The sequence below is a fragment of the Argiope bruennichi genome, chromosome 1 (genome assembly GCF_947563725.1).
Source record: "Argiope bruennichi chromosome 1, qqArgBrue1.1, whole genome shotgun sequence".
Classification (NCBI taxonomy): Eukaryota; Metazoa; Arthropoda; class Arachnida; order Araneae; family Araneidae; genus Argiope; species Argiope bruennichi.
The window spans coordinates 104,028,320-104,041,233 of record NC_079151.1 but is presented as its reverse complement, the minus strand read 5'-3'; the positions used below and the strand labels follow the sequence as shown (position 1 = coordinate 104,041,233).

The following is a 12,914-nucleotide window of genomic DNA, read 5'->3' as shown; positions in this document are numbered from 1 at the left end:
TGAATAATATAAATGTAATAATTAGACATTTTAGACTGATTTTCCACTCGGTAGATCAAGTATTTTCCTACATAACACCATTATCTACAAGGCATATAATTTTAATTTGCTTTTTTAGATGTGAGATTTTTTCGAAGGGTATCCTACCTTACAGGAGCCTAACATCTAATTTCAAAATCATTGAATATAGAAGAATATTTATAATCCAAACAACGCTCTCAATGACTCAAGATATTACATTTGAAGCCCTTTGAATCAATCTGTAATCTGTAAAATATTTACGACGATAAACATTTCTTTAAAGTTATTCCTTCAGGGTCCAAAACATGCCGACTTATGCAGATTTAAATTTCATTGCTTTCGAACAACCATCTCGAACAGAAATGCGTTGAATGGTGGTTCTTCCCTTTGGCGAATAAATTTTATATTAATAATATTCACAATTTCATTATTTCAAAATTTCATTATTTCAAAATTTTATTATTCAGTTTTTATTATATTAATAATATTCAAAATTTCATTATTTCAAAATTTCATTATTTCAAAATTTTATTATTCAGTTTTTATTATATTAATAATATTCAAAATTTCATTATTTCAAAATTTCATTATTCAATTTTCATTATATTAATAATATTCAAAATTTCATTCATTTCATCCAGTTTTATTCATAGATGCATGGATTATTTTTTTAAATGCTAATATGTTAAAAATATGTTCCTAGATATGAAACATTAGACTGTAAAATTTAAAAATGTTTAAATTTAGCAATTTTTTAATTATTGATTGACACAACAAGAAAATGTAATTAGTTTATTTATTGTTCTGATTTGGAACAATAGTGTCTTAGATATTAACTATTGGACCATGATGAAAATCACACTTTACAATTAAAATATAATTTTTGTTTTGTTATGTGAACATTATAGTGTTTATTTATAATAAACATTTTTACATACTCTCCCCCAAAATTAAAGTAATTTTATTTTTATCGGAGTTACTGATATACAAGAATAAACAAATATAATATTGAAACAAATTAAAATAAATACCATCAATAAATAGTTGTTAAATTAAGCGCGCACATTTAAGGCATCCACGAATTTCAAATTTTGTTCTTGACAGGCAGTTGTTTATTTGATTTTACGATTGTGTTTATTCGAAGTATTTTAGAGAAGAAACTAAATATCAAATGTAATATAATAAATTTGTTATTGTTTAGATAAAACGGTTGAATCTAAAATAATTTCGGAAATCGTTGACATAATTTATATAAGGAACTTTTAGAAACATACTTACTTATCATGAACTATGGAGTTTCTAGGATCCTAAAGTTAAAGCAATAAAACCAGCGCAAAATAGTTTGTGAATTTGTGCCATAATAATGTCTAGTATATTTTTGCTCAGTTTTATTAAATTTTTCTATATTTCAAATTTGGAAAAAACCCTATTTTGTAAAGGATTTTCAGTCACTTTCTGATGCAATTGAGTTCTGAAATTATCTAGATATTATTGATGAAAATACTCTACTCTGTTAATGTCACATTATCATACCTGGATAAATTCGAACTGCATTTATATTTGTTACGGAAAAAGAATTTAAAGAAAAATAATTTAAAATCTCTTAGATTTATAATTAATTCTAATGGGTAGTAAATTAGATTAAACATGTAGCAAATAATTAATATAAACATAATTCTAATTTTTAACTCACTAATCACAACGCGTTCTTGAAACTACGTTAAGTAATTTACGTGTATATAAATAACATTTCAGATTCTTCCATTAGTTTTTTAAAAAAATGGATTATTTACGACTTTTTTATGTTGCATTTACCCATTAATATCCTTAAATTTTTTTAATTCAATTTTCTAGAAATTTAAAAGCATTTATTTTGGGAGAAATAAGAATAAAAATATCTTCAGAGATCAGTTTAAAATTACTTAAAATAGAAAAATTGTGTGTGTGTGTGTGGTATGTGTGTGTGTTTGTGTGTGTGTCTGTCTGTGTGTGTGTGTGTGTGTGTGTGTGTGTATTACAATCGATAATTTCATAAATTATTTTAATAAACAACATAAAAATAGATAATTATTTGATTAAAAATTTTTAAAATTCTTTCATTAATATTCTAAGTAATGAATCTTAATTAGTCGAATTCGTTTCCAATTTATAAGCCTCTTAAGTTATTTATGTGTGTATAAATAACATTTCAGATTTGCTGTTTAGTTTTTTTTTTTTTAACGAAAGTTTCATTCACGCTCTTTTGTGCTGTATTTATCCATTAATATCTTTAAATAATCCTAGAAATATTTCTCTTGGGACTTTCATCTAATAATACCTTTGAATGAAGTGAAAATGTTTTTTCGCTGAGTATAAGAATAATTTAATTCTTTTTCATTATCATTAAATGTACTTAGAAGTGATGAAAATTTAAATTCGATTGAGCAAATTTCATTTAGTTCTCAAATATGAATTATTCTTGATTGTATTAGTTTGAAATTCCCATTATATTTTCTTTTTCTTTTTTTTCGTGTACGAAAGTTGAAAAAACCGACTCTTGTAAAGAATGTAATATTAATTTCTCTTCATCGTCTCAATATAATTATCGAATACTTTTTCAGCAAAATAAAACATTCACAATTAAAAGGTATTTTTAACTAAAGCTTTATTAATATAACATGTAATAATGTAAAAATATCTGGCTGTCCAGTAAAACTCCTAAAAGCATGAAGAACTCATTGAAATACTTTTAATAAATTGGAATTTTAATCACATTTTCAACATCCCTTAATTTCTAATTAATGTTTAACAACATTCCTTCAACAGATAATTATCATGGTTTAGTTTCCCTATTACATTGTTTTCGAATTAACTAGTCTTAGATTCCATATTAGATTTAATGAGTCTTACATACCATACGAGTTATCCATATTTTTGATTAAAAAATTATTTTTTATATTTTTTTGCGCTAATAGTGCTTGTTTTTAATAAAATGCAATTAATTTTATTCTTCTTATTTCTTCAGTATTTTTCAATCCATTGTCATAATCTTTTAATAACGTTACCGAGCGAGACTTTCTATATTGCCTCAAAAGCAAATAAAGTTACATGATTAATAAAAAAATTCTGACAAAAATATTTAAACGTTGTGCAGTTATAATAATCAATTGCACTTATACATAAAGAACCAAATGAAAAAAAAATCAATTAAATTATTCCACTATTTTTAAACTAACAATTATAAGAATAATTTATTATTAATATTATACTTGGCATTAGGATTTAGAATAAATTAGGATTCAGAAAGAATTAGGATTTATCATAAATAACATCGGAATGGTACTAAAATCATGAATAGAAAATTTTTATTTATAATTCTGATCTGAAAATTCTATATATATTAACAACATTCAAAGCAACTAAAACATACCCTGATGTTTGTTAAAATCGAAAGTTACTTTTCTCAAATTAACAATTAAAGATTTCAGAAATAATACTTAAGATAGCCAATAGATATAATTATTTTAGTGATATTCAAAAATTTTAGAAAAGGAGGTTTATTTGATTTTACAGCTGAGATCGAATATTACCTAATTCGATATCACATCATTAAACAATTTTCTCATTAGACTAAAACATATTTAAGCATCAATTTTATTTCAAGGAAATCATAAGGAATCAAAAATATAATTTTTATTTTACTAAATTAAAAATATTTTCAAATTTGGATAGAAATGTATGTAATAAATTTAGTGTAGAGTAATATAAAGAACATCAATAATCTAAAGAATTTCTTTTGTCAATGTGAAATTATAATAATATTTCAAGAAAATTATGAAAGTTCTACGATTGGAGAATTGAAAATGAAATTTTTATCTAAGTGATTTTAAAACATATACACTTATAAAGGTTAGTCACAGGCGATATAATTTTTCATTTATGGTGATAATATTGCAAAACAGATAGCAACTTTTTTGTTAATTTCATAACTGTCTAAAATGATATCACCAAAATGGAGTTAATTTGTAAAGAATTATATAATAGAATTTTTTTTTCACTTTCCCTTTCTTTATATCAATGAACTTGAATTGACTTGATATTCATTCACTCATTTCATTTAATATAATTCATTCATTCATTTCATTTTAATATAAAAATCATTGATATTAATTATGCTTAGATTTTTAAATTTATATTTTTTAATAAAGGGCTTTCAAACGAAAAAGCGGATAAATAATTGAAGGAATCATTATCTCTAAAAATCTTTTTTTCGCTGGATACAATTTGAATAATTTTCCATGCAAGAAAAGATATATGTATGTAAACCAGTGCTCCCAACATAAACTTCGATACACTATTTAAAGTTAAGATAATATTATATTCGTTAGATTTAAATAATTTCAACTAAATAAAACTGGTTTCAATTCTAAAATGGGATACCTTGAAATAAAGCTTATTAGAAAATGTGAAGTATTATATTTTTCATATTTTTTTAAGGTAAAGAGTTTTATTTACAGGAAATGAAAATTTAAATATATCATGAAAAAGTAAATGAATATAAGAAATATTAGCTTATCAGAATACTATATTTACAATAAATTCTTATTAGAAGCATTAAAAAAAAATCTGAAACTTAAACCAAAAAGTTTGAAACAAAATAAATAGAATTTTTTAATAGAGAACATTTTATGTAATAAATAAGCTGTTCATTATTTCATTTTTAATTCCAAGGACATAAATTTTCATTTAAATATTTAGACAGCCTGAATTTGGGATGTTTTATTCATTCTCTGATCGAATACAGAGATTATATATACATTTATCAATGAATTGGTTATCAAAATTTTTGTAAGAAAAAAATTAGCATTCACATTTTTGAAACTTTGTCAAATAAAACAAGAAATATTTAGATACATAAAAGAAAAGAAGTAAAAGAATAAAACTTAATAACTTGCAGAGCATCGAATTATAGAAAATTGTACGTGCAGAAACTTCTTTTTTTCAATAAAGTATATTTGAAATTTTAAGAATTTAATTAAAAATGAATTACTTAGTTTAATTAATTTAGGTAATCCATCTACAAAACTAAATCATTTTGGAAATACGGATTCTTTTTCACTTTTTGTAATTTAATTTTTGCGATCCATCTACAGTATTAAAGTACTCATTTCTTTAATAAATATTCAAATGTAAGAAATGAAATTTATTACTGGGTGAAAATTCAAAATCATTACAAATAGTAATATCTTATTAAATATATTTCTGATGAATCAATATTGCACTTACTTTTCAAAATCATCTATATAAATTAAAAACTTATGAATAAAACATTAGCCTTCACGAATATTTCAACTGCGATGATGTTAAAAGCAATACAAGAAATGAATTAACAAAGTTCTTTATTCATATCAAAAGTAAATAAAATGAAAAGAAATCGGATTTTGAAAGCCAGAAAATTTAAATCATGTCTTCATTAAATCGGTGAGTTAATGAGATTTTGGAGAGAAAAAAAATCGTAAAACGTGAAGAAGGGAGAAGTGAAATATGCATTTTAATTCAAATCAGCAAGCTGGTTTGCGTGTAAATGATTTTTTTCGACGATAAGGTAATTTTTCATTAATTCAAAAGTAAATTAAAAATGAGAACTTCACTTTCTACAATTCACAAAGAATTTGAGGCAATGGTTTCGTTCAGAAGAGATAATAATTATTTACGGTTTATTTATGTTTCTTTATTATAAAAATCATAAAAAATACAAGATTTTTCTATGATTTTAGAATAAGCGTTCAAAAAATTGCTAATAAAATTTCAGGTAGAATTCAAAATTCTCTATTTTTGAGAATCGTATCCTAAAATAAAACTTTTGAAGCAAAAAATTAAAGTTGTGATGAAAAAAAATGTAAGTATTTGAATAAAATTGCTTGCATATTTAGCAAATTTAATAAGTACAGTTTACTAAAATACATTTTCAGTTAAGTACTAAAAAGCAGATTCTTTTTAATTTAATAAAAAAAAATATTTTATAAAGTAAAAAATAAAAAAAAATATTTGAATAATATTTTACACATTAATTTTTATTTAAAATTTATAATACAAATTCCTATCAAAGGAAGTTTTAGATTTACTTGGAGTATTTACTTGTATCTTTAATATAACTATCTAATAATTAATTATGAAAATTAAATTTAAGAAATGATATTCCAAATACATTTCATAAAAGCATACCCCTACCCGTAAAAATTTGAATTTATGTTAAAAGATAATTTACTAAATGATACATTTTCCGACTAAAAAATCAGTTTCGTCGTAGAATTACGTTGCATCATACTTACCTTGTAATTCTTTCTATTCCTATTATTACCATCTTTTGTATGCAATTCATACCCTATCAATTTGGATGGATATGAATTAAGAATTTAGAACGTGCCTCATTAGTGGAAGCAAAATAGTAAACTGAAAATATTATTAGGATGAATACTTAATCATTTTTTTTTACAATACACACCAAAGATACAAAGAAATTGATTCTAGGTCATTATTTCAGATTAAATATATTTCTATAATAACTGCAAGTGATTTAAATTCTCCGATTTTCTTTCATTAGAATTAAAGGAAAAAATTAGTTTATAAATACGGATTCAAAATATAGAGAAAGATACTAGTTTAACATGATTTCATATACAATGCAATAAAAAAATCTTTAGACACAAAATAGGAAGATGTAGCTAATTAACAAAAAGAGATTCAGAACACGACCTGCAGAAAGTGAAAAAATATAAATATATATATATATATAATTCCATATACATGTGCTAAATGGATTTTCTTTGATATCCGTCCAAGCCTAACTAAAGAAGCTCTAAAGTAAAAGATTTAGGACTTACGTAAATAAAAACGAAAAATGAAATTGAGAATAATGAAAATAAACTATACAAACAAAAATATAATTTGGAAAAAATTATACTCGAAAAATATAACAAAATATTATTAGTTCTGAGAAAATATTTTTAACTTTCAACAGAAGGATTAATAATCGTCAGGAAGAGTGATAGAAATCAGTACAAGAACACAATGAAAAATATGTAGCCAACAAAAATAATATTATTTAAACAAGGAGAAAATATTCACTGGTTTATTCCAGATATTCTTTTTATTTATTATTCTGAATGTCTCAGCCAAGATTGTTCAATACTAGTGAGTTACGCAAAATTTGCCTTTCAATATCAATCAAGATCTTGAATGATTCAGATTTCATTAAATATATTTTCTCAATGAAAAAAATATTTTCTAAAAATAATCTTAAAATCTTTTTTACTGAATTTTTATAATTACTTTTAAAAGCAATGCAAAGATTCCTTTTTTTATAAGACGGCTAGCTAAACAATATAAATCTGATAAAAGCAATATTGTTTATTCTAAATTCGAATTCAATTACGATCTAATATAATATATGTTTATACTTTTCTATAATCTAATATAATATATTTTTTTTATATATCTAAAATGTAAAATATTTAATTTGAAATAATTGACACTGCTTTCAACCGAATTGTATAATAAGTTTAAACGTTCTTAATAGTTTCTTGAACTAATTATATAAAATAGTTTTAATAATTTAAAATAGTTTAAAAGAATTTTATTGATCATAACAACACTCATTAATAATGTGAAAAAGATTTTCCATGAAATTTGTGATTAAAAAACAAAATATAATTACTCATTTTTTTTACAAAATTTTTTATAAGAATTTCGACGACAGTAATTTTTGACATTCAAGATGTCTTGAAATATTATTTTGTATGAAAGAATGCGTTACGGATGTTGATTTTATTTCATATAAAATTTTAACAACAAAAATGTGTTGAATTCAACTATCCCGTATAAAAATATTGCTATATGAGCGCAACAATTCATTATTTGTGTGATCATATGGCAACCTTTTTTTAAGCGAGCGCAAAATTTTGTGAGCCTAAAAATTATTATTTTTGCGCTCATGTTGACTTTGTCTTTTATAATGATTTGTTGCAATATAGTAATGCAATTGCAATAACTGGCATCTGATTAAATGAAATAACTTTGCTGTGATCAACAAAATAACGTTATCAGATAAGAATAAAAAAATCCCCACTAACTCTTCTCATCCTCTACTCTTACACACTGGATACTTCCCAAATCTTTTGTTTCATTTCCACCAAATTTTCTCTTCTTGTCTCTCATTTCCTTTTCGATTCGGCTCGTGTTACACCTAAATCCTAACCTCAATTGTACACAATTGTTTTCCTGCCCTTTCTTTTCCAGACCGTTTTGCTCCTGGCAGATAACGTCGGAGCAAATTGGCTCCGACACAGGAAAAAAAAATAATTTCGAAACAAGATCGACATTAAGAAGCAAAGATAAATTACAGGAGAAAAAAAAGTACGGAATAAAAGAGGAAAAATTAATGTAGGAGAGAACATAATCGTTTCGAAAACTGTGGTAGTAATCTTCACCAATGCTTGGGGAAAAAATGGAGGAGAAAATGATAGATTCTTTTCTTCTCTGTTTCTTTTAATCAATCGAGTAAAAGAATGGTATAGGCTCATTGTGTTACATCGGCCGCGAAATAGAAAAGACACTCCTTGTAGCAACTGATACTGATACGACTTATCCATCGAAATAGCTTGATTTTTCCCCCATCTGCCTTGTTTCTAGAAAACGTTGAAACGAGTCTCTGTAAAGGATATATTCTTGAACGCTACCTTTATCTCTAAAAACTGATTGAAGAAATTTTGATTTATATCTGAAATGTTTAATTTAAAATGTGTTAGGAATTTATATTTTGGTACTCATAAATAACATTCAAGTAAAGTCGGAAATAGTAATGATGAAACATTTATTAATTTTATTTAAAAACTATCAATTATTTTGTCTTTACAAAAGTATTTCCATGTTATAGGAAATTATATAATATTTTAAAGAAAGTTTATCTGAAAAGTGTAAAAGTGTTATTAGTGATTATTAGAGCATGTTGTTAATATAAAACATAGAATTACGACATCCTAACCAGCATGAAGAATCGGAATGATTAGATTTTTATTTTACTGGATTAGACTGGGTTTTTTATTATTTTTACAGCATTAACCCCATTATCTCTAAACAATCTATTTTAGGCATCTTAGAATAATGAAATACCCAAGTGTCTTTTTAAAAATTAAAAAAAAATCCCCTACACTCTAAAAAAACCTCAATTACAGCCTATATAATTGAGGATTAATTGTAATTCTTAAAGAGTTGAAATACGGAAGAAAACCCGCTGAATTGAGAGCCACAAGTAAATATGCGCTCGGAATCCTCTTAATATTCTCAGTCAACCTTCTTACCCACTAAACCCATCTAGGAGAGCATCTCTAACGACCAAAGCATACACCACGGGTATTCAATCACTCATATTTATCGAAAACGGAAGGAACGGAAGGGTGGCCATGATTGGTAACCCCGAATCATGGCCACCCTTCTTAGTTTCATTTAAACGGCTATTGGTTTCATTTATCGGTTTTTCGATACCCATAGAGTAAAATGTTTTGCACAAAATCAGAACATGATAGATATTAAGATTTCACTTTTATACTTTTATTTATTTGGTGCAAATCAAATCCTTTATCGATAAGTAGTATAATGAAAGAAGAGATTTATTGTATCAATAGACGCTAAGTTGCCGATACAGTCCTCATAATTTAGCTTTTTCTTGGTTACTTTACCAAACAAATATGCCTTAATTTATTTTGTTTGGGCTAGAAATTGTAACACATTCAATATAAAATTAAGATTTCTAAAAAATTCTAATTCTTCCAAATAATTAGCGGTGCATATCTTTGAATATTTCCCTTATAATTTCTTCACATCTAAAAGAATTTTTTTTAAAAAACCATTATATTGTATTATTATTATCAGTGACAAACTCATAAATTGCAAAGTAGGATTCCAAGTTATCTGTAATAATTAGCATCATAAGGAACACTTAGAATAAGAAAAATTTATGATTTAAATATAACTGTATGACTGTGCTTCTCTAAATCTTCTAATAAAGTTTTTATCTTGTTATAATTTAATCTCTGGACACGTGCTCTCCTGATATTTGAATATTTCTAATAACAAAATATAAAAAAAGTGCATTTATGATGCAGAAAAAATTAGATACATAAAAGCATATCTAAAATGCCAAATAAAAGTTTTCAAATAGACATCACTTTTTAATTCTGCAATTAAAACTATTTTAAGCATGAAATTTTTAAAAGAATTTTAAGGATTGTTACATATTAAGCACATAAAAATCTGAAGATTTACGTTGATAATATGATTCATTAATAAAAAAGATATTTATAAATATTTGAATAAAACTTAATAGCAATTTTTTCTAAGCAATTCAAAGCTGAAATATAAACGTGCGCATCGGTTTTCAGAGTCTGGGTATATGTTTTCTGAGATAAGGAAAGAGGAAAATCCTCATATTACTTGTCGTCAACTTTCAAATCACCTTGAATGCTGCGAAACTAATTTTTTCTCCGAAAAACTGATTTGCAATGATATATTTATGAAGCCCACCACCCGGGTTAGTTTAAAATAAAACCAGGAGATATAGACTGTAATCTCATGGGTTAATTTTAAAATAATAATCAACTGATCGACCAAAAATACTATAAAAATGCTTTTCAGGAGCAATAAGTTAGAAAATTCACTCAAAATGTATGAGTTAAAATCAATATAAAAAACAATAGTTGACTTTGATGTCAACGGACAGAATAAAACTTATGCATTCGAAGGGATGAAAAATTTACAGAAATATAATATTTATGATATTTCATTTCTTTGTATGACTTGATGGCAACGCAAGTGGTAATACATTCATTTCTAATCAAATAATTAAATTGAATAAAGTGAAATACTTTTCATAAATTCTTAGTATTTAGTACAAATATTGAATACTCGGTTTATGAATAATCTCAAAAACATTCAATAATGGAAATTGTCTTGGTCCACAATATTTAAAAAAGGAGAAAAGTTCTTCGATAGCTGCGGAAAAAAAAATAATCGAACAAACTGCCAAAAAAGAAAATGAACCTAATATTTAGAGAGTTCAAAGTCACAGCTTTATTTCAGGTGGCCAGGAAAAACAAATTTTTGGTCAGATGAGCCAGTATCGGACAAGGTTAGTTGAAATAGGACTGCAACACAAAATCTTTTCTCATACAAACAAGTAACACAAAATCTTTTCTCATACAAACAAGTAACACAAAATCTTTTCTCATACAAACAAGTAACACAAAATCTTGGATGCATACAAACAAGCTATTTTGAGATTACTATTTTGATTTTAATGAATTAGAAAAAGCTGTCTTACCTTTCAAGAGAGTATCCTTCCTATTGCAATACAGATGATAAATTCAAATTTGTCTGAATACAGAATTCCAAAAAGGAAAACAATCTTCAGCGAATAGTAGTAGACTCTAATTTTATAAATGCAGAATATCCTGCAAACATCAAATTTAAAAAAAAGATTAGTTTTCTTTGTAAATATATATATATATATATATATATATATATATATATATATATATATATATATATATATATATATATATATAGAGAGAGAGAGAGAGAGAGAGAGAGAGAGAGAGAGAGAGAGAGAGAGAGATAGACAGAGAGAGAGAGAGAGAGAGAGGAAGGAGAGGAACAGATGAACTAATATATAAGTCAAAATAAAGGCATAACAGCAAACAAAGCAACAACAAAAAATTAATTAATTAAGTGCAAATTGAATGTAAACAGGAGTAAAGACGAAAAAGGTACTTAAAAACTTTTGAAAAAGGGAGAGAGCATTGAAAACCTATGCGAAGAAAATGCACATAAATACTACAATTTAAGCAAATTGTAAATCAATAATTATAATAATCAACTTCTTGCAATCATTGCAAGAAAATGCTCATTACCTCATAACTTTAGGTGGGCATCAATTAATTATTCATATATTCTTAAAATATCTTATTAGTAAAGTTAAATTGACAAATTTCATATTTGCCAGCTTCCATTAAAGAAAAAAAATCGACATACAAAATAAATTATCATTTATTGCATTTATTAATTTCATTTCATTTAGTAATTCAATAATATTAAATGTTTGCTTTACATTATTATATATATTTATAACTTGCTCTCTAGATTGAAAGTAAAGATAAAGTTAATACAAAGGTAATGAGCTCGTAGATAATTTACATCAAAAACAATTTTAACATATTATTAGTGAACTGAATCGCATATTTTTTTAAAAAGGATCTTGTATTTTACTATTTACATTCTTTAAAATTATATTTGAATTCACTACTAAGAACTCCAATGTTGCAGAATTAATAATAAATTTCAATGTTTTATTAAATTTTAAAAATATTCATGTGTCATCATTGAAATAATAATGCGTACATAATTTCAAATGTCTATTAGAACTGGAAATGTGTGAGCAAATGAAAATTTGACTACAGAATTTCATCTTTATAAACTGTAAACAATTCAAATTGTTTAAAAACTTGAAATCGCAATAATGACTTGTGTATATACAATCTCTTCACTGAAGGTCTAACAATTATTATGAATGAGATAGCAATTAAACAAAATTTGCTTAACACTGCTTTAAAATGTTAAGGATGCTCGAATATTGGTATTGAATACATTGTTATTATTAGATACAACAATATTATTCTAACCATCTAATTGTATTAAAAAACAGATTCAAATTTTTAGAAAGTATGTGTATGTATATTCAATAGAATTAAAATATCTAAACTAAATCAGAGTATGTGCAGAGAGGTATGAAGATAGGTGCATTTAAGCATGTAAACATCATTAAAGTGATATTCATATTCTTTTTCTTCAATTATTTAGGA

General features: G+C 24.9%; 1 protein-coding gene across 6 annotated transcripts in view; it reads right to left on the bottom strand.

Moving 5' to 3' along the window:
- The window catches only part of LOC129965626 (class A basic helix-loop-helix protein 15-like), a 528,564-nt gene that overhangs the window by 132,204 nt on the left and 383,446 nt on the right, over positions 1-12,914 (bottom strand). For all 6 annotated transcript variants that reach the window (XR_008784227.1, XM_056079688.1, XM_056079693.1 and 3 more), the window contains one exon: positions 11,378-11,507. The gene's annotated coding sequence lies outside the window, so the exon portion shown is untranslated. The remainder of the gene's footprint in view (positions 1-11,377; positions 11,508-12,914) is intronic.